The sequence below is a fragment of the Eriocheir sinensis genome, chromosome 34 (genome assembly GCF_024679095.1).
Source record: "Eriocheir sinensis breed Jianghai 21 chromosome 34, ASM2467909v1, whole genome shotgun sequence".
NCBI classification, from domain to species: domain Eukaryota; kingdom Metazoa; phylum Arthropoda; class Malacostraca; order Decapoda; family Varunidae; genus Eriocheir; species Eriocheir sinensis.
Window position 1 is genome coordinate 7,172,445 of NC_066542.1, and position 22,202 is coordinate 7,194,646.

A 22,202-nucleotide genomic window follows, 5' to 3' on the forward strand; every position below is an offset into this window, starting at 1 on the left:
TTGTTGTTTTTGTTATTATTGTTATTGTTTTCACTGCAGAATGATAATGTACAGCGAGTATTAAAAAAAAAACATTCCCCACCATTTGTACCGATTATAATTTTTTTAGTCTTATTAGAAAATCCTATCTCAAATATCATCGTTGTTGTTGTTTTTGTTATTATTGTTATTGTTTTCACTGCAGAATGATAATGTACAGCGAGTATTAAAAAAAAAAAAACATTCCCCACCATTTATATCGATTATCTTTTTTGTCAGTCTTATTAGAAAATCGTATCATAAATATCATCATTGTTGTTGTTGTTTTTGTTGTTATTGTTTTTACTGTAGAATAATAATGTACACCTATCATTCAAAAACATTCCCACACTTTATATCGAGTATCATTTTTTTCAGTCTTATTAGAAAATCTTATCTCAAATATCATCATCGTTGTTGTTGTTTTTGTTGTTAGTATTGTTATTGTAGTTGTTTTCACTATAGAATGATAATGTACAGCTAATATTAAAAAACATTCCCCTCTACTTATATCAATTGACATATTTTAAGTCTTATTAGCAAACCGTATCTCTTTCATTAATATCATCACTTGTTGTTGTTGTTAGTATTGTTATTGTAGTTGTTTTCACTATAGAATTATAATGTACAGCTAAAATTCGAAATCATCCCCTGCATTTATATTGCTTCGCAAATTTGAAGTCATATTAGCAAACCGTATATCTCACATTTCATCGTTGTCGTTATTTGCAATATAGACAAATAAATAAATTAATAAATAAACGTAGTATTGAGGTCTATCTTCATGCCTCAACATCATTCGACTAAGAAGTGGGTCGCGATGGTTTGCTTAAGACCGGCGGAGGACATGACCTTGGGGAGACTGACAACTGGGCTTGGACACGATTTTGATGGTGGTGGCGGTGGTGGTGGTGACGGTGGTGGTGGTGGTGGTGGTGAAGGACACGAACAGAAGAGTAGGTCATGATAGGTGTGTGAGAGAGAGAGAGAGAGAGAGAGAGAGAGAGAGAGAGAGAGAGAGAGAGAAGGGTGATTTTTGTTGTTGTTGTTGTTACGAGATTATTGTGTACGTAGGTTCAGGTTACACACACACACACACACACACACACACACACACACACACACACACACACACACACACACACACACCACCTTTTTCTCCTACTCCTTCCCCTTTTCCTTATCATTATTATTATTATTAAAAGAGAGAGAGAGAGAGAGAGAGAGAGAGAGAGAGAGAGAGAGAGAGAGAGAGGTAACGAACGAAAGGAGAGGGGAGGGATGGAGGAGTAAAAATGAATAAAGGAAGGAGGGAAGGAAGGAAGGTAAGGAGGGAGGGAGAAAGGGAGAGAGGAGGAAATTAATAAGTGGTCTGTTAGCTTTTTGAAGGGAAGGGGAAGGGAAGGGGAGGGGGAGGAAGAGGTGAGGGGGGGGGAGGGGCTGAAGGGGACACTGAAGAAATATAAATTGAGTGAAACAGGAGTGGTGGTGATGATGGTGATGGTGGTGATGGTGGTGGTGATGATGGCGTGTATTGATGCCTTCTACTTATTTATTAACTAGAACAGATGATGGGCTTCCTCTCCTCCTCTTCTTCCTCCTCCTCCTCTTCGTGTTCCTCCTGATCCTTCACTTCCTCTTCTCAATCCTCCTTGTATTCCCTCCTACCTCAGTGTTCTTTTGTTCCCTCCTCCTCTTCCTCCTCTTCTTTCCTCCTTTGGTCATCCTCTTCTTCCTCTTGCTAATTTGGCCCTAACAATTTGCACCTTTTTTTACCTTTCTTTTTTTTTTCCTTCGCCGAATTTGAGCTTTGACAATTTGCAAGGTTTTCCCCTTTTCCTCCTCCTCCTCCTCCTCTACCTAATATGACCTCACCAATTTGCATTTTTTTTTCTTTTTACAGTCAACTAATTCTGTTTTCTTTTTCTTCTTCTTTTTTCTTCTTCTACATCTTCTATTACTTCCTCTTCTCTTTTATTTCTTCACTACCATCATCACGTCTTCTAATGGTTCACTGTCCACTTGCTTGTTTTGTTTTATCTAATTAACTTTTTTTCTACTTTTCTCTTATATTTTCCTGTTGTTTTTCATGTTATTTCCTGTCCTTGTTCTTGTTCTTTTATATTTTCTTCTTATTCTTCTTTTTCATGTTGCTTTCTCTCCTTCTTGTTCTTGTTCTCTTATATTTTCTTCTTATTCTTCTTTTTCATGTTGCTTTCTCTCCTTCTTGTTCTTGTTCTTTTATATTTTCTTCTTATTCTTCTTTTCATGTTGTTTCCTCTCCTCCTTGTTCTTGTTCTCTTATATTTTCTTCTTGTTCTTCTTTTTCATGTTGTTTCCTCTCCTCCTTGTTCTTGTTCTTTTATATTTTCTTCTTGTTCTTCTTTTTCATGTTGTTGTTTCCTCTCCTTCTTGTTCTTGTTCTTTTATATTTTCTTCTTATTCTTCTTTTTCATGTTGCTTTCTCTCCTTCTTGTTCTTGTTCTTTTATATTTTCTTCTTGTTCTTCTTTTTCATGTTGCTTCCTCTCCTCCTTGTTCTTGTTCTTTTATATTTTCTTCTTGTTCTTCTTTTCATGTTGTTGTTTCCTCTCCTTCTTGTTCTTGTTCTCTTATATTTTCTTCTTATTCTTCTTTTTCATGTTGCTTTCTCTCCTTCTTGTTCTTTTATATTTTCTTCTTATTCTTCTTTTTCATGTTGCTTTCTCTCCTTCTTGTTCTTGTTCTCTTATATTTTCTTCTTATTCTTCTTTTTCATGTTGCTTTCTCTCCTTCTTGTTCTTTTATATTTTCTTCTTATTCTTCTTTTTCGTGTTGCTTTCTCTCCTTCTTGTTCTTGTTCTTTTATATTTTCTTCTTATTCTTCTTTTCATGTTGTTTCCTCTCCTTCTTCTCCTTGTTCTCGTTCTTCTTCCTCCTGCTCCTCCACCTTCTCTTCTTCCTCCTCCTCCTTTAATAATAAAACTTGCGTGTTGATGGCTTTTTAGAGGTCATTCCAGCTTCCTACTCCTCTTTCCCCTCCTCCCCTCTTTTATAGGTGCCCCTTTGACCTCCACTTCTTCACTCCTCTTATTTCCTCCTACTCCATTTACTCCAGGCCCTTTAACACCTTTTTATCACCTCCACAAGTAAGGTCATTCATCTCCTCATTTGCTTTTAGTTCTTACAATCTGTTTACTTCAGCGTCTTAACTTTATTCTTCTTTATTTTTTTACATTTTATTTTCACCTCCACAAATTAGTCTTCTTCATTCCTTGCATTCTTCATCATAACTATCTTTTATCTCTTCCAGTTTTTCCATTTACTAATTATAATTCTTCCTCTTTTTCCATTATTTTCCCTTTTTCTTCAGCATCGTTATCATCATCTTCCTCCTCCTTTCATTGTCTCTTTTTCTTCATCATTATCTTCCTCTTTCACCCCCTCCTCCTCTTCCTCTTCATGCTCTATTTCTTCTTGAGGACATTAAAGAGGCTGCAAGAGGCTAATCTACCCACACAAAGCATCTAATGTAAACACTCCTATCCTTCCTCCCTATCAACGACTTTATCTAACCTGTTCTCGAGGGCTCCCATCCATCGCATTGGTCGTATTGGCACTCACCACCTGATTGCCAAGGCTGATCCACTCGTCCACCTCTCTGTTAGTGATAGTAGACCCATTTCTGCTTTGATTTTGTCTATGTTGAATTTGAGTTCGGGTTTGTTTTGATGCCTTTGATTGTTCTTGTTTTATTTTGTTTTTGGTAGTATTCGTTTTTTCCTTTTTCTTTCTTTTTCTTCTTGTATTTTCTTCGTCTTGTTTTTCTTGTTTTTTTTTGTGATTGCTATTCGTTTTTTTTTTGTACTTTTTTCTTTATTTCTTTCTTCTTTTTCTTCTTCTCTTTGGGTGGTTATTATTCGTTTTCTACTTCCTTCCTTTCTTCCTTTCTTCTTCTTCTTCTTCTTGTTTTTAGTATGGTTACGGATCATTTTTTACTCTTTTCTTCGTTTTTTGGGTGGTTAATATTCGTTTTCTTCTTCCTTTCCTTCTTCTTCTCCTTCCTCTCCTTCTTCTTCTTCTTCCTCTTCAGCGTCTCTACTTAATCTTCTCTCTCCATCAACCTCTCAACCTTCTCATACCTCACTCGCTGCGTACCTACCTCCTCCTCCTCCTCCTCCTCCTCTTCCTTTCATCCCACACACCTCTTCCCCTCACCCACTCCACCACCCATACACACCACACCTCACTCAATCATCCCACTCCACTTCACCACCACCATAACCACCACCACCACCACCATCGATGTCTGTAGTGGAATAGTTGTAGATAACCAAGACGCCTAACTTCTCCTCCTCTTCCTTCTCCTTCCCCTCCTCCTCCTCCTCCCTTCCATTATAAGCACCCAATACGAAAATAACCTCAGAAGGGGTAATGAGGAGGAGGAGGAGGAGGAGAAGGAGGGGGGGGGTAGGAAGAACAGAGCATGAGTGGGTCAGTAGCGACGATGGAGGAGGTGGTGGTGGAGGAGGAAGAGGAGGAGGAGGAGGCGCGCACGTGACGTTGGAGTAAAAATATCTTTAGCAAGGCGACGACGTTCTCTCTCTCTCTCTCTCTCTCTCTCTCTCTCTCTCTCTCTCTCTCATTTAAATTCCTCCTTAAACTCCTGCTTGTCAGTAATTCAGAGAGAGAGAGAGAGAGAGAGAGAGAGAGAGAGAGAGAGAGAGAGAGAGAGAGAGAGAATAATCAGAAAAGAGAAACAAGATACAGAAAATAAACAGAAAAGAGAGAGAGAGAGAGAGAGAGAGAGAGAGAGAGAGAGAGAGAGAGAGAGAGAGAGAGAGAGAGAGAGAGAGAGAGAGAGAGAGAGAAACAGTGACTCCTTCCGTGCGTGTGTGTGTGTGTGTGTGTAGGGAAGATATATTTTTATTTATTTGTATTTTTCCTACTAAGATAAGAAACAAAGAAAGACAGAAACCGGAAGAGACTCGAGACCTGCCAAGATAATTATAAACAGCTACTCTCTCTCTCTCTCTCTCTCTCTCTCTCTCTCTCTCTCTCTCTCTCTCTCTCTCTCTCTCTCTCTCTCGCCAATTTTCACGTGTTTAGGAAAGAAAATAAATGCGTAATAGAGAGAGAGAGAGAGAGAGAGAGAGAGAGAGAGAGAGAGGTGGGAGGTATGGTTCCTGTGTCACATTCTCTCTCTCTCTCTCTCTCTCTCTCTCTCTCTCTCTCTCTCTAACAAGGGGAAATCAGATAAGTTGATTCGTCGGAAAGGGAAAATTATCCTGAGAGGAAGAAGAAGAAGAAGAAGAAGAAGAAGAAGAGGAGGAGGAGGAGGAGGAGGAGGAGGAGGAGGAGGAAGAAAAGGAGGAGTATAGCTAAAAGAGACAGAAAGACATAACATGAAAAGGAAGAAACTAAAAAAAGATGGAAGAAGAAAAATGAGAAAAGAAAGCAAATAAAGAAGACATATATAAGGAGAAGAGAAGAAGGAGGAATAGCAGCAGGAGGAGGAGGAGGAGGAGGAGAGGAGGGAATGGAGGAATAATATAAGAAGAGAAGAAGGAGGAATAGGAGATGGAGGAGGAGGAGAGGAGGAAATGGAGGAATAATATAAGAAGAGAAGAAGGAGGAATAGGAGATGGAGGAGGAGGAGAAGAGGGAATGGAGGAAGCGTTAGGGAAGGTTAGAGGTGTGGAGAGAAGGATAAACAAAGGAAAGAGGGGAGGTTAGGAAGGAAGGAGGGAGGCAAAGGGAGGAAAAAAAGGAAAGTTGAGAAGGGAGAGAAGGAAGGAAGAGGGGAGGCAGGAAGGGAGGGAGAGAGGGAGGGAAGGAAGGAAAAAGGGAGGATGTAAGGTAAGGAAAACTGATTACACAAGAGAGAGAGAGAGAGAGAGAGAGAGAGAGAGAGAGAGAGAGAGAGAGAGAGAGAGAGAGAGAGAGAGAACGCCATGAACAAATACACTGGGTTGTTTATGTAGAGGAGGAGGAGGAGGAGGAGGAGGATTGACTCGGTACAACAGCCTTCGTGTGTCTTCGGGAGGAGGAGGAGGAGGAGGAGGAGGAGGGAAGATAAAAAAAAACTGACATGACAGATCTTTGCAGGAGAGAGAGAGAGAGAGAGAGAGAGAGAGAGAGAGAGAGAGAGAGAATTTTCTTTAGTGTATATGGAAGGGATTGTGCTCTCTCTCTCTCTCTCTGTGAACCCGACCTTATATAATTTAAAAATGTTACTCTGCTTATTATTATATATATTATCATTACTACTGCTACTACTACTACTACTACTACTACTACTTATTATTATTATTTTGTCATTTTTATATTATCAAAGGTATAAGAGAAAAAATTATCATGTAAAGCAATTGATAGTAGTAGTAGTAGTAGTAGTAGTAGTAGTAGTAGTAGTAGTAGTAGTAGTAGTAGTTGTTGTTGTTGTTGTTGTTATGGTCAATGGAAAACGATAACGGTATATTTTTGGGCTGAATTTTCAAAGTACAAAGAACAGGAAAATCGTTATTTGCACTCAACCACATTGACACACACACACACACACACACACACACACGGACGAACGAACAAACAACTCACAAAGGTCATCTGATCTTTGTTAAGTGTTTAGGTGTTGTTGTTGTTGTTGTTGTTGGTGGTGGTGGTGGTGGTCATTTTACCCTTTTGTCCTTATGGGTCACGGGTTCATCTTACATCCTCTCTCTCTCTCTCTCTCTCTCTCTCTCTCTCTCTCTCTCTCGTAATTTCTTGTGTATCCAAACGTTTTACACTGAATTATTTTTTTCCTCTTTCTGTTTGATGTATGTGAAAAAACTCATGATAATCTTTCTTTATATTTGGTTGTTCTTTTTAGACTTTCATGGGATAATAATAATAATAATAATAATAATAATAATAATAATGATAATAATAATAACTAATAATAAATAATCAATCTTCTTTTACCTTTTTTTTTCTTCCTCTTCCTCTTTTTCGTCTTCCTTCTCCTCCTCCTTTTCCCTTCTTCATCATCACCTCGTCCTCCTCCTCCTCCTCCTCCTACTTCTTATGCTTTTCCTCCTCCTATTTCTACTACTACTACTACTACTACTACTACTACTACTACTACTACTACTACTACTACTACTACTATTGCCATCACCACTACCACCACCACTACTACTACTACTACTACTACTATTGCCATCACCACTACTACTACTACTACTACTATTGCCATCACCACTACCACCACCACCACTACTACTACTACTACTACTACTACTAGTACTATTGCCATCACCACTACTACTACTACTACCACCACCACCATCACCACCACTTCACCCTCCGCAAGTGCTTGACTAAAATAATAAATAAACTGACATAGTACACTGGTGGAAGAACACACACACACACACACACACACACAGAAATTATGGATGATCCGATTAGGAAGATAATTTGATCGCCTATAATTTATGGGATCGGGTTTATATTGATGGCATATAATAGGATTTGATTGTTTATTAAAGCTCTTTGATCCTTTATTTGTCGAAGGGATGAAGTTAACTGCTTGACCTTGAATTAATAAGAGGAGGGGGGGGAGGAGGAGGAGGAGGAGGAGGAGGATTGGGAGAGGAGAGGTGAAGGGCGAGGATGAGGAAGAGTGCAAACAGATGAAGAAGGAGGAGGAGGAGGAGGTGAAGAACGAGGAGGAAGAAGAGTGGGAGCGAATAAAGGAGGAGGAGGAGGAGGAGGAGGAGAAAAAAATGGCAATAATAACAATAATAATAATAATAATAATAATAAGAAGAAGAAGAAAAAGAAGAAAGAGAAGAAGAAGAAATAGATCGTGAAGAAGAGCAACAATAACAATATGATGCTGATGATGATGAGGAGGAGGAGGAGGAAAATTATGGAAGAAGACAACGGAGAAAGACAATGATAGGAGAATGATGAAGAAAGGAATGACGTAAATAATAACAATGTGAGAGAGAGAGAGAGAGAGAGAGAGAGAGAGAGAGAGAGAGAGAGAGAGAGAGAGAGAGAGAGAGAGAGAGAGAGAGAGAGAGAGGCAGTAAAAAATATATATAGCCGGCTCAAACTTCCATGATTTTTTTTCTTTTCTCTAACGTAAAAAAAACGCAGCACAGTTAAAAAACGCAACTAAGCATAGAAAAAAAATATCAACACGGGTCTCTTTAGATATTTCCATTAAAACAAAACACACACAAAAAAACACTTAAACACTGAAATCCTATGAAAAAACAACTGACATATCACTCAACTTTCCTTTTTCCTCCTCTTCTCTTAAACAAAAACCGCAACTATGGGTAAAAATATAGCAACTCGGTCCTCTGTAGAAACTTCCTTAGGTTTTAGAAGACCCCTCCCCTTAATACTCTACCAACGTCACACTTTCAATGGCACTGCTCCCCCCCCTCCCTCCTTCCCCTTCTCCCCCTCCACTGCATTACTTAACCATGAGTGACGAAGAGGTGAAGGAAGGGATGAAGAAGAGAGGGGAGAGAGAAGGGAAGGGTTAAGGTAGGAAAGTTTGGAGGCAGAAAGGAAGGAAGGAAGAATTGAAGAAGAGGGAGGAAGGGAAGGGTTTAAATTGGAGGAGGAAGAGAGATGCAGAAAGGAAGAAGAAAAGAAAGGAGAAAGAGAAAAGTCGAATTGGAGAAGAAAGAAAGAAAGTAGAGGCAGAAGGGAGGAAGGAAAAAAAAAAAAGAAGGGGAAAGGTTGAGTTAGAGAAGAAGGAAAGTAGGTTGAGACAGAAAGAATGGAAGAAGAAAAGAAAGAAGAGAGATAGGGAGAGATAGATTGAAGAAAAAAGAAAGTACAGAGAGACAGAAGAGGAAAAGAGAAAGAAACTAAAGAAGAGAGAAAGGTAGAGATGGATTGGAGAAGAAAATAGGGAGAGAGGCAGAAGAAGGGAGGGTTAAGGAAGGGTGAATAAGAGGAGAAAGGGAGGAATAGAGAAGGAATAGAGTGGGGAGGAAAGGAAATAGAAGATCATTATTTTCTATTCTATTGCGTTGACAGTAATGATGAGAGACGAAGGGGAGGAGGGGAGTGAATGAGAATGTGAGGGGAAGGGGAGAGAGGAACCGTGGGCGAAGGGAGGGAAGGAGAGAAGGAGGGTAAGAATGTGAGAGGAAGGGGAGGAAGAGGAGGGAAAGGAACACAAAGAAAAACAAAGGAAGAACAAACAACAGCAGACCTGATGATCCTTACAAGGCTGTTTGAGACAAGCTACACTAACTATCTAATCAAAGGTGGAAGATGAAGGACAGCAAAGGCGAAGACTCCTCCCCACCCCCCGAGGAGAAGGAATGAAAGAGAAAATGAAGGAAAAGGAGGGAAGGAGAGAAGGATAAGGATATGAGAGGAAGGGAGGAACGAAGGAGGAATAGGAGGAAGAAGGAAAGGCAGAAAATAAACGAAACAGGAACTAGAGAAAAAGGGAAGGAGAAATAAACGGAAGAGAAATAAAAGGAGGGAAGAGAAATAGGAAGGAAAGGAAAGAGAGAGGGGAGAAGGGAGGGGAATGAAAGAGGAACTGGAAGGAAAAAAAGGAGACGAAAGAGAAGGAAGAAAAGGAGGTGGAGGGAAAGGAAAGAGGAACTAGAGGGAAAGGAGAAAGGAGAAACAAAGAAGGGAGGGAATAAAAGAGGAACTGGGGGAAAGAGAGAGAAAATAAATAGGAATTGAAGGAAAAGGAGGAGAGAAAGAGATAAGCAAGATACATTTGTGAGGAGAAAACACGAGAAAAAACAAACATACAAAAACAAAAGAAACTAAAGGAGAAACGAAGTAAGTAGAAAAGAAACTGAAGAAGAGGAAGCTTAAAAGAAACTGAAGAAATAAAGGAAGGAAATAGGAAAGGAAGGTCAGAGGGAGAGATAGCAAATGGAGGAGAAAGAGAAGGAGGAAAGAGAGGAGGAGTGAATATAAGAAAAAGATAAATAAATAAATATGAAGAAAGAAAAAGAAGAAGAAGAAGAAGGGGGACACTTAACAAACACAGGAGAGGAGAAGAAAAGTGAATAACAACAAAAGATAAACAGTAGAATAAAGAAGAAGAGGAAGAAAGAACACAAAACACAAACGGTTATTAAGTCTTCACAAAGCAACACGTCTACCTTATCGAACTCACTAAGCAGCGCGCTAATTAGTACAGGTGAGCCGCCAGGTGTAGGTACGTTGCTTAATTACCCTCATTACGCCATCTAAACAGGTACTGAGAGAGAGAGAGAGAGAGAGAGAGAGAGAGAGAGAGAGAGAGAGAGAGAGAGAGAATTTGTTTATCCTTATGAAACGCGATACAAAAGACGTGAGAGAAAACTTTAGACGGAAATCTCTTCACTTGAGAGAGAGAGAGAGAGAGAGAGAGAGAGAGAGAGAGAGAGAGAGAGAGAGAGAGAGAGAGAGAGAGAGAGAGAGAGGTAAAAATGGACGAAGAGGTAAAAAGTTGCAAACGAAAACGAAAGAAAGGAAGGAAGAATGGAAGGATATGAAGGAGGAGGAGGAGGAGGAGGAGGAAGGTGGAAGAAATAAAGAAGAGAACAATAATTTAGAAGCAGAACAAGAAAGGAAGTTAAAGAAGAACAAAAGAAAAGAAAAAGAGGAAGATTAGACGTGAAAAGATGAATTACCAAAAGAAAGAAACGAATGATGTGGAAGAGGAGGAGTAGGTGGAGGAGGAGGAGGAGGAGGAGGAGGAGTAGGAGTAGGTAGAGTGTAGGTAAATAATGGGAGCGTATTTGAAGGTAGAAGAAGAAGAGGAGGAGGAGGAGGAAGAAGAAGAGGAGGTTTTGGCAGGGCGGGGCCGCGGTCTTCTGGTGCCAAGTGGAGGAAGGGAGGGAAGAAGGAAGGAGAGGAGGAGGAGGTAAGGAGGGAAGGTGGAGAGAGGGGGGTTTGTTGTTATGCTGTACCCCATTTCTTTCTCTCTCTCTCTCTCTCTCTCTGAATACCTTTAATACAGCGTCATTTGCGGCATCTCACACCTCCATCACTATTAACATAACTATTACCATAACATTAATTTACACTATCATCATCATCTTTGCTTTAGTTTCCCATCACTTTTTAATCACAGTTCGTTTTCTCTTTCAGCTTAACATTAATCATTTACCTTATCATCATCATCTTTGCTTTAGTTATCCATCACATTTCTTTATCACAGTCCGTTTTCTCTTTCAGATTATTTTATACCTTATTCTTTGTTGCGATTTTGATATTCCAGTCTTATGTTATGTATGTCTTTCTGATTCCTTTTATTTATCTTTTTTTCAGTAATATTTGTCTAAAACTCTTACATTTATTTTTTTAATTGTATTACCTGATCCCTCTAATATTTTTTTTTATTTTTGGAGCGATTTTGATACAACAGTTTTACGCATGCAGTTTTTGTTCTTTTTTTCATTAATATTTATCTTCTAACTTTCCGTCATTTTATTAGTATTATTTTTTCTCTTTTTTTTTTCCCTTTCGTCGCCCAATTCGCTGTTATCTCGGTTTATCGGTCTTTCAACTCTCTCTCTCTCTCTCTCTCTCTCTCTCTCTCATTTTATTCTAATTGTCACACGTTTTTACATCTCTTGCTTCAGTCAATGGCATTCCACTGTGTCATTTCAATTAAGCCATTTATTTTTTTGTCTTCATTTAATTTCATTCGTAACTCATTTGTTTACGAGTTTGGTTTCATAATTTTTCAATGAACCGAACCACACTCACGCACTTTCATTCACTGTTGTAATAATTGCTTCCTTGGCTGTAAAATCAAACCAATCTTTATTATTCACTATTGACAAAACGTTTATAGTTTAATATTTTCATTCTACATTCTCTTTCCTCCTCTTTTCCTTCTCCTCCTCGTGCTCCTTTTCTTCAACCTCCTCAGCACTGTCTTTTCTTCCTCCTTATCATCCTTTTTTCCTTTCTTTTTCTTTTTATCATTTCCATATTCATCTTTTCCCCCGTGTTATTTCTTACTTTTTTCTTCTTCTTCTTCTTCTGTTTCTTTATGCCGTGTCAGTAAATTCAGAACACTATTATTCAGCGTTGTAATTATTCGCGCCTGTAAAACCCTGTAAAAAACCTTCGTTGTATGTTATTCGTTGTTATTTGTTCGTTATATTATTCGTTACGTCAGTCATATGGTGTTTGGAGTGTAGACGTTCCTTCCTTCGTTATAAGCATACGCAAATAAGAAAGGACGGACGTATTGTTATTATTATTATTATTATTATTACGAAACAGTGACGAAAAGAAAGGCATAGTAATTAGTAAACTCATTAGTCAACCCGTGGGAAGGAAGAATAACACACACACACACACACACACACACACACACACACACACACACACACACACACACACACAGAGAGAGAGAGAGAGAGAGAGAGAGAGAGAGAGAGAGAGAGAGAGAGAGAGAGAGAGAGAGAGAGAGAGAGAGAGAGAGAGAGAGAGAGAGAGCGCAAGTATTTTTTTTTCCTTCAAGGCGCAGACACTTTCGTAATCTACCCCCAGGCTCTTGAAATCACCATGGAAAGCCCTAATTTTTCTACGAGAGCATTTAAATTGAAGTACTAAGACGTCAAAACCTTTAATAATATGCCTCAGGGTTGGTATTCTCAGACCCTTCCACCTTTCACATCAACTATTTCTAAAAGCCAAAAAGGAGATCAATCGGATTCTCATGAGTGTTTTTTTAAGGTTCGTGGTATAGAAGAAGGGTCAGACTACAACCAGGGACATTAAACTACCCCTGGAAATGCCCCAAACCCCTACGACAGCCTTGTTAAATATGTGTGCGTGCGTGGCGAGGCGTTGTAGAATATGCCCCCAAGTTCCGTGATTCTTGGCGCACCCACGCTGTGTTCGGGTCAGCTTGGTTCACCTTGGTTAGGCCTAGGCTGAGTTTGGGCACGCGGCCTACCCAGTGCCCAGCCTAACGTCGTAAGAGTCTGTACTAGCAGCAATAAAGTGGCTGATTTGTTTTCTTGTGAGCCGTTTTTCAAGGTGTGGAGAGTTGGTTTTGTTGATTGTACTGTATTGTAATGGTATAAGAACATGACGTATACTAATTAAGGCGTGGAGAGTTGTTTTTGTTGATTGTACTGTATTGTAATGGTATAAGAACATGACGTATATTAATTAAGGCGTGGAGAGTTACTTTTGTTGATTGTACTGTATTGTAATGGTATAAGAACATGACGTATATTAATTAAGGCGTGGAGAGTTACTTTTGTTGATTGTACTGTATTGTAATGGTATAAGAACATGACGTACACTAATTAAGGCGTGGAGAGTTACTTTTGTTGATTGTACTGTATTGTAATGGTATAAGAACATGACGTATATTAATTAAGACATGGAGAGTTACATTTGTTGATGGTACTGTATTGTAATGGTATAAGAACATGACGTATATTAATTAAGGCGTGGAGAGTTACTTTTATTGATTGTACTGTATTGTAATGGTATAAAAACATGACGTATACGCGTGTTGCAAGTAGTGGAGTAATGCTATCAACAATTAAGTAACGATGTGTGTGTGTGTATTTGTGTGTGTGTGTGCTGGCCTGTCCATGCATTATCCTTATGGAGTGAGTGGGGACAGGACGGCAGGAGTCAGGCAGGCAATGGGGAAGGGCCGTCCGTTCGAGGCTTTCACTGCGGCACTCCACTCCAATCGGACCCATGAAAGTTTACGAGCAACTCACGGGGTCGGGAGGTGTGTGTGTGTGTGTGTGTGACGGACCAGGCCAAACACCATGGAAGGCCGGCGTCTGTACCCACGACCCATTAACTTAACGTATCTCACCGCGTTTAATGAGGAAATGCATTAGTGATAGTCTGGCTTTGGGCTTATATCGAAGACCACAATAGGTATAAGTCTGTGTTTTTTTGGGTCTTTAATACCTCCACGCCGCCCTCGATGTTGATTAAATTCCCCTCAGATTTTGATGAGGCTAAGTAGGGAAAAGCTGGAATGTCTCTATGTTTGTTATTAGCGACAAGAGGATTTATGAAGTGTATGAAAAAATGCATAAGTGTGGCCTTTACGAACCTCAGTTTTCTAAGGGTCATGTTCTTAACCATGTCGACGTCCTGGAACACATATCTGCCAAGGCTTTCCCAGGAGTTTTAGACATTTCCAGGGGCAGTTTTATGACCCTGGTGTTAGTTTGACCCTTCTTCTGTACCGTGAACCTACTTTTATGACCCTGGTGTTAGTTTGACCCTTCTTCTGTACCGTGAACCTACTTTTATGACCCTGGTGTTAGTTTGACCCTTCTTCTGTACCGTGAACCTACTTTTATGACCCTGGTGTTAGATTGACCCTTCTTCTGTACCGTGAACCTACTTTTATGACCCTGGTGATAGTTTGACCCTTCTTCTGCACCGTGAACCTACTTTTATGACCCTGGTGTTAGATTGACCCTTCTTCTGTACCGTGAACGTAAAAAAAAAAAAAAACTCATTAGAACCCGATTGATCTCCTTTTTGACCTTTGGAATTAACTGATGTGAGGTGTGGAAGCGTCTGACAATACTACAATCTACTTAGGTTTACCATTGTACACCCTTCCATATAAGCCCAAGCTCTTAGGACAATGAATATAATTAGAAAAACTCCAATTTTCATCCAGGTCTCGCCCTCCCCTTGGAAATTACTAACGCCTCTCTTGAAAGCCACGCCCCTCAGATTAAGAACCGCTGTTATAAGCTATACAAGCAGCCACTCCAGGTCCAGAGATATTCCAGTTTTGCCCTTGGTCTCGCCCTCCCCTTGGAAATTACTATTGTGTTCCAAATATGTCGAGGCCGGTCTGGCGTAGGCTTCCGCGGGTCCTTTCCTCCCCTCTGCTCTGCCACACAGTCCCAACACCTGTCTCTTCCTTTCATATGTAAGCTATAGGTAACATATGAGAGGAAAAAATAGGTGTTGGGACTGTGTGGCAGAGCAGAGCGGAGAACTGGACCCGCGGGAGCCAACGCCAAAATGGACTCGACAATTTGGTTTCACTATAACGCCCGTCTTGGAAGCCGCGCCCCCGAGATGAGAGCCGCAGTTATAAGCAATACAAGCAGCCACTCGGGGTCCAGAGATATTCCAGTTTTGCCCTAGGTCTCGCTCTCCCCTTGGAAATTACTAATGCCCCTCTTGAAAGCCGCGCCCCCGAGATGAGAGCCGCAGTTATAAGCAATACAAGCAGCCACTCGGGGTCCAGAGATATCCCAGTTTTGCCCTAGGTCTCGCTCTCCCCTTGGAAATTACTAATGCCCCTCTTGTAAGCCGCGCCCCCCAGATGAAAGCCGCTGTTATAAGCAATACAAGCAGCCACTCGGGGTCCAGAGATATTCCAGTTTTGCCCTAGGTCTCGCCCGCCCCTTGGAAATTACTAACGCCCCTCTTGTAAGCCGCGCCCCTCAGATGAGAGCCGCTGTTATAAGCAATACAAGCAGCCACTCGGGGTCCAGAGATATCCCAGTTTTGCCCTAGGTCTCGCTCTCCCCTTGGAAATTACTAATGCCCCTCTTGTAAGCCGCGCCCCCGAGATGAGAGCCGCAGTTATAAGCAATACAAGCAGCCACTTCGGGTCAAGAGATATTCCAGTTTTGCCCTAGGTCTCGCTCTCCCCTTGGAAATTACTAATGCCCCTCTTGTAAGCCGCGCCCCCGAGATGAGAGCCGCAGTTATAAGCAATACAAGCAGCCACTCGGGGTCCAGAGATATTCCAGTTTTGCCCTAGGTTTCGCTCTCCCCTTGGAAATTACTAACGCCCCTCTTGTAAGCCACGACCCCAAGACGAGAGCCGCAGTTATAAGCAATACAAGCAGCCACTCGGGGTCCAGAGATATTCCAGTTTTGCCCTAGGTCTCGCTCTCCCCTTGGAAATTACTAATGCCCCTCTTGTAAGCCGCGCCCCCGAGATGAGAGCCGCAGTTATAAGCAATACAAGCAGCCACTCGGGGTCCACAGATATTCCAGTTTTGCCCTAGGTCTCGCCCGCCCCTTGGAAATTACTAACGCCCCTCTTGGAAGCCACGACCCCCAGATTAAGAACCGCTGGAATAAGCTATACAAACAGCCACTTTGGAGTCCTTTTGTTCTTAAGAGGACCCCAAAGAAAGATTAATGGAGTAGATATAATTATCGCTCTTTCGTTCCTTTCTTTTTCATAGTCCTCGGTGTAATAGAGTATAGGCCTTAGATCAGGAGAAAGCTTATGTGAGTGACCATTATTGAGCTTAGTGCGTGTTAGGTATAAAGGAAAGCAGAGCGAATCCCACCAACAGATGAGAGAAAAAACACTTCGGCCCAAAAAGGTGCTTTCTATTTTCGATCAATCAATCAATCAGCCAGTCAGTCAGCCCATCAATCCATCTCTCTCTCTCTCTCTCTTGATGGGGCGTGTGCTTCATAGGTATTGTTGATGTGCAGGCAGGAGGCGAGGGATTAACAGGGAGGGCAAATATTTACTCTCTCTCTCTCTCTCTCTCTCTCTCTCTCTCTCGATATGGAAAAGTAAGTATATATAGGTAGGAATAGAGGACATACTAGTGAAACCTAAAGGCCTACTACTACTACTACTACTTCTCCTACTACTACTACTACTACTACAACACTTAGGGGGATTTCCAGTGACGTATTAGGAAAAAAAAAGGTAGATGTGGGTGGTGCGCAGTGCCAAGTCTTATGTAATGACTGCACTCTGCTATTATTATTATTATTATTATTATTATTATCCTATTGGTAATTGCTTTATGACTGTTAGGCTATAGTTATGTTGTATTCTTTCAGTTTCTTGGTTATCTATCTTAAAATTATCAGTAGTTTCTTAATTTTTCTCCTGCTTTACTTTTTCTTCTTTTTCTTCTTACTACAACCAAGGATTTTATTATTATTATTATTATTATTATTATTAGTCTACGCTTAACGCTACTCAGTTATCATCATTCTCATCATCATTCTTCTTCGTAGTGTATTCCTATCCTACGGTACTTATTTTCCTAGTCTTCTTCCTCTCCTTCTCTCTTCCTCTTATGATAGCTACGTGTTTTCTTACTTTGTTTTCCTTTTGAGTCGCGTAGTTTTGCGTTGCTCAGTGATGCCATTTGCGTAATTTTCTCTTCCTTGACTCGCTTCATGTATGGGAATCATGATCTTGAATCCTTTTGTTATGCATATTTGTCATTCCAGTCTGAGAGAGAGAGAGAGAGAGAGAGAGAGAGAGAGAGAGAGAGAGAGAGAGAGAGAAATTCCCTTACGTAGGCCTATAAGGATTTCAGCTTAAGCCCACCTGAACGAACCATAGGCCTTTTCCAGGTAAAGCACATTCTCTCTCTCTCTCTCTCTCTCTCTCTCTCTCTCTCTCTCTCTCTTCCTATACAAGCATACTTCTCCTCCTACTCCTCCTCCTCTTCATCGTCATCATCATCATTCTTCATGCTTAATTCCTATTCTATTTATTTCCATATTCTTCTTCTTCCTCGTTCTCTTTCTTCCTCTTCTGATAGCTACATGTTTTCTTCTGTTCCATTCCATCTCCTCATCCTTCTGTTCTTCCCTCTCTTTCTCCTCCTCCTCCTCCTTTATCATTCTCCCTCTTTCTCTCCCTGTTCTGAGGTACGTGTTTTCTTCTCTTCCATCTTCTCATCCCCCTATTCTTCTTTCTCTTTCTCCTCCTCCTTAATCATTTCTTTTTCTACCCCTTTTTTCCGCTTCGCTCTTCATTTTCTTCTGTAGTCCTCCTCCTCCCTACTCTATAAGCCTTCACGTTCCTCCCACGCCCATGCCAGCCTCCCCTCCTCCCTCTCACTTCTCCCTCTACCCTCCCTCCTCTCCCTTCTACATCTAACCTCTTCGTCCTCCGCCAAACTGCGCTCCGCCCTCTCCTCTACACCTTATTGTTGTTGTTATTGTGATTATATGAAGAGAAAAAGTAGGGGATAGAGGAGATGGAAGATGAAGGTGAAAGTAACAGTGGAAGATGAAGGAATGGAGAAGAGTAAATAGGAGAAAGGAGGAAGAGGGTGAAAGGAACAGTGGAAGAGAAAGAAGGAAGGAAAGAAAGGAGGAAGAGGGTGAAAGGAACAGTGAAAGAGAGAGATGGAGAACTGTATAGGGAAGGAGAAAGGAAGAGTGAAAAATACAGTGGAAGATAAAGAGATGGGGTAGAGAGAGTATAGGGAAGGAGAAGTGAGGAAGAGGGTTAAAGGATCAGTGGAAGATTGAGGGATGGAGAAAGGAAGGATAGGAAAGGGGAAAGGAGGAAGAGGATGCAAGGAACAGTGGAAGATAAGGATATGTAAAAGAGTATGAGGAAGGAAGAAGAAGGAAGTTAATAAATGGAAGACAGAAACAGCAAAAAATGAGAGGAGATAGAATAAAAATTGAGATACATAAGTTAATTTAAATTAGGCCTTTGAGTTGTGTAATATACGTATACACTGACCGAGGAAAGAAACCCTTGAAACATCATACATATGCCTTTTGAATCAACCTAGTAACTACCTGTAGAACGCCTTGAAATACGACTTGTAATACGGCCGAAAGTCTTAAGTTCTAAACCGAGTCTGGGACGAAGCCTAATAGCTGCAGGTGCCACTATTTTGAAGACGTTTAGTTGAGGTCTGTTTGCTGTTTTTATAATACTGAGAAGCTTTTGTATAGTGATTCAGACACGATGTTGGATATAATGAATGACTGTATGACTCTTCACATGGTAGATCTTTGGTTTGATCGAGCATAGAGGGACCGTACTTGATTAAAAAAAAATGTTGAGAAAGAATATATATAGTGGGAAGAAATTGGTTTATAGGTTAGCATACAGGATATTACGCGGGTTGCATCGTCACCGCCACCACCATCACCACCTGGGACATCACCACCACCTCCACCAGCATCAACCATCACCATCATCAATTTCACTTGCCATCACCACCGCTAGTCATCATATTTTATCCTGACACTCTACATTTAAACGTGTGTGTGTGTGTGTGTGTGTGTGTCATTGGGCAAGATTTGGCTGACCGACTGAATGACTGAGTGACTGGCTGACTCATCCTTATCACGTCTGAACCTTACCGCTCCCAGCATCATCAACAACAACAACAACGACAACAACAGCAACTTACTACTACTACTACAACTACTACTTTTACTAATTGCTACCTAAAATCTGTTATACATAATTATTCTAAAATGATGTGCGTAGAGTGCGTGGACACACACACACACACACACACACATTCTGTTCCCAGTCCAATCCATGTTTAGCTCCTCACAAAAGAACAAACCTTGAGAGAGAGAGAGAGAGAGAGAGAGAGAGAGAGAGAGAGAGAGAGAGAGAGAGAGAGAGAGAGAGAGAATAATATGGATTGTGTGTGTGTGTGTGTGTGTGTGTGTGTGTGTGTAACTGCTCGTAAAATAATAAGTTTAAACCTGTCTGAGGAGCACCACGCCCACGCCTACACACACACACATACACACACACGAGGGCGGGACTTACGGTTGTTGGTCGTGGGCGCAGGGACAATAAGGTCAGTCACTAAGGTGTGGGTGTGGGCGGGCCCTGCTCACGGGCGTGCCGCAGCCTCACCATCCTTCAGACACGCCCGCACACCCGCACAGCCCTCCACATGCCGGGCCGTGCAGGTGTGGGCGCCGCGGCATGGCACACGGGGGTGGGGGGGGCGTCGAGGGGGAGGGGGGGGGTCCAGGACAGCAGGTGTGGGTAAGTGTGGGCAAGTCCGGCGCCGTCCTCACAAGTGGCCTTAATATAACACAACGCGAGGCCAACACCACGTCGCTGCAGCTACCCCGGGGCGCCTCCAGCAGGGCAGGCCGCCTCCTCCTCCTCCTGCTCCTCCCTGCACCTGCCTCCTCGCACCGCCGCGGGTCACAGCACAGTCCGCACCCTACCACAGCACGCCCACGCCGCCACAGCCTCCAGCCCGCCCATTCAGCGCTCACCACAGCCCAGGACTGGTGGCGTGTGGGGCCTCGCCGCCTGCCAACCTGGCCAAAATTATCAGGCGGCGAAGGTAAAAATAGCAGGTTGGGCAGCAGGCAGCAGCAGAGAGCACCGCCACACTCCCGCAGCCCTGGTGAAGGTGGAGGCGGAGGCCGGCGTCAGGGGCACCACACCAGTCACCAGGCAGCACACTTGATGCACTCAGCAGGGCGGACTCCAACACTCCCTCATGACACCCGTACAACCGCCCGTGACACCCACACTCTCCCACTATCGGCCCGCCCTTACTCTCCTGCAACCCTTGGCAACTCTCCTTCTCCCTCCCACTACTAACTGTCACTGGGGGACATCACAGCACAGGGCGTCTCCTAAACTCTCCTTGAGGTAGAATTAACCCACCTAAACACACGGCAAGACGACAGCAACCCCGAAACCTTATAGTCATGGGGGCGAATCGACCTTATAATATAGGGGACGAGGACGAGGTGGAGACCCTCAGGCCAGTAGAGGAATTTGGCACCACCAGCCGCCGCAAATAGAGACCAACGCAGGAATTTTGAGGAACCTTACAAATTCATCTGCTGTCGTGTGGCCGGCGTGTAGCATTTAATACCACACACAGCAAAAGCCTCGTCATGCACTACAGCCCCCGTCTACGCTAAGAAATATCCCCTTAGAAGCTTCAGTGAGGGAGTAAATGACGTTCTGTAAACATATGACGTCGGGTCCAGCCAGAAGGTAGCCACTCCAAGGCCTCGGTAGCAGCTTAGTAAATACTACGATGCCTTATTGACGGAAATGCAAGGCGTCTTCTCCCTCTCCCTCTCTTTCTCTTAAGTCTGGGGAATGCAGAGAGAGAGAGAGATTGGGGTTATTTTTGGAGGGCAAATCAGACATGCATGAGTTGATCACCGTACGGATCATAAATATCACAGTTTCCCCTTCTTCCTTGCTTTCTTTTTACCTCTGTGACGAATTTGCTTTCATCCTTCAGCAGTTTCCTTTGTGAACGAGTTAAGTCACACACACACAGAATAGTTTTTTTTTTTCATATTGCTTCTAATCAAAATTACATACGTTATCAGTTAAAAGACAAAAAAAAAAAAAAAAAAACGTTGCAATGCGTAATGCGAGCCACTTTAGGTTGATAAGAGATACAGATATGATGAATGAGAGAGAGAGAGAGAGAGAGAGAGAGAGAGAGAGAGTCATGCAAAGGTGTCTGTAAGAGGTTTAGAAGTCACCTGACCACGTAACTCAACTCACGGGGGAGGGTGTAACCTAGCTCCCTAATCCTCACCACCACCATCACCTCCACTACCACCACCTGAAGTCATCATCACCACTACTTCCACCATCGCCAACACCACTTCCACCTCTTTATTCACTGTCACGTTCATCACCACCACCATCACCACCACACGTATATTTAATCATCATCACCACCACCATCATCACACGCATACTTATTCATCACCATTCTTTCACGTTATGTCATTTGCGGCGCCATGACTGCATACCCCAATAAATCAATCATGTACTGTCACCTCGCATATTAATCCGTCATATCTCAAACAGCAGAATAGATAGACTAATCCTGCTGGGACAGACAACTCATAGGATTATTTTTTTGTTTCTTCTTGTATGTAGGATTCTTATCAAGTCTTGAGAGGGGGTCAGTTGGGTTCTAATGAGTGATTCTTGAGGTTCACGGTACAGAAGAAGGGTCAAACTACCACCAGGGTCATCAAACTACTCCTGGAAATGCCCACAACTCCTACGAAAGTCTTGTCAAATATGTGTGTTTGGGCTCCTCTTTATTTATCTACACGTGTTCCCAATCTCATATTTTTGCTTCACCCCTCTCATCATTTATCTATATGTATACTTCCTTTTTTCATTTTCCTCTTCATATTTTTTTTCTCCTTTGCATCATCTTGTTCTTCCTCCTCCGATCATTATCTCCTCTTTTCATATTTTTATTCTTTTTCTCTTTTCATCTAAAATAATCTGAAACTGAGGTGCACGATGTCTCACTAACTGCAGCGATTAAAAGGTTGTGCCAAAGAAAACAGCGTTGGTCCAGATAATACAACTAAATATAGAACACAGCTATGCAGGGGATGAGATGCATTAGATTGAATTTTGTATAACATGCAGAGTAGTACTGATAACACGACGATGTTCAAGATCACCTCTCACTTTTCCACCGCACA

General features: G+C 42.0%; 1 protein-coding gene and 1 long non-coding RNA gene across 10 annotated transcripts in view; one reads left to right on the forward strand and one right to left on the reverse strand.

The window, feature by feature from the left end:
• LOC127006993 (serine/arginine repetitive matrix protein 2-like) overlaps window positions 1-19,670 on the reverse strand; it is a 95,499-nt gene extending 75,829 nt beyond the window's left edge. For all 9 annotated transcript variants that reach the window (XM_050877463.1, XM_050877462.1, XM_050877461.1 and 6 more), the window contains exon 1: window positions 19,522-19,670. The gene's annotated coding sequence lies outside the window, so the exon portion shown is untranslated. The remainder of the gene's footprint in view (window positions 1-19,521) is intronic.
• Window positions 11,555-16,406, forward strand: LOC127006995 (uncharacterized). The gene is made up of 3 exons (XR_007760001.1): window positions 11,555-15,384; window positions 15,510-15,759; window positions 15,885-16,406. It is a non-coding gene; the product is annotated as an uncharacterized LOC127006995 (long non-coding RNA).
• Window positions 19,671-22,202: the final 2,532 nt, after the last annotated feature.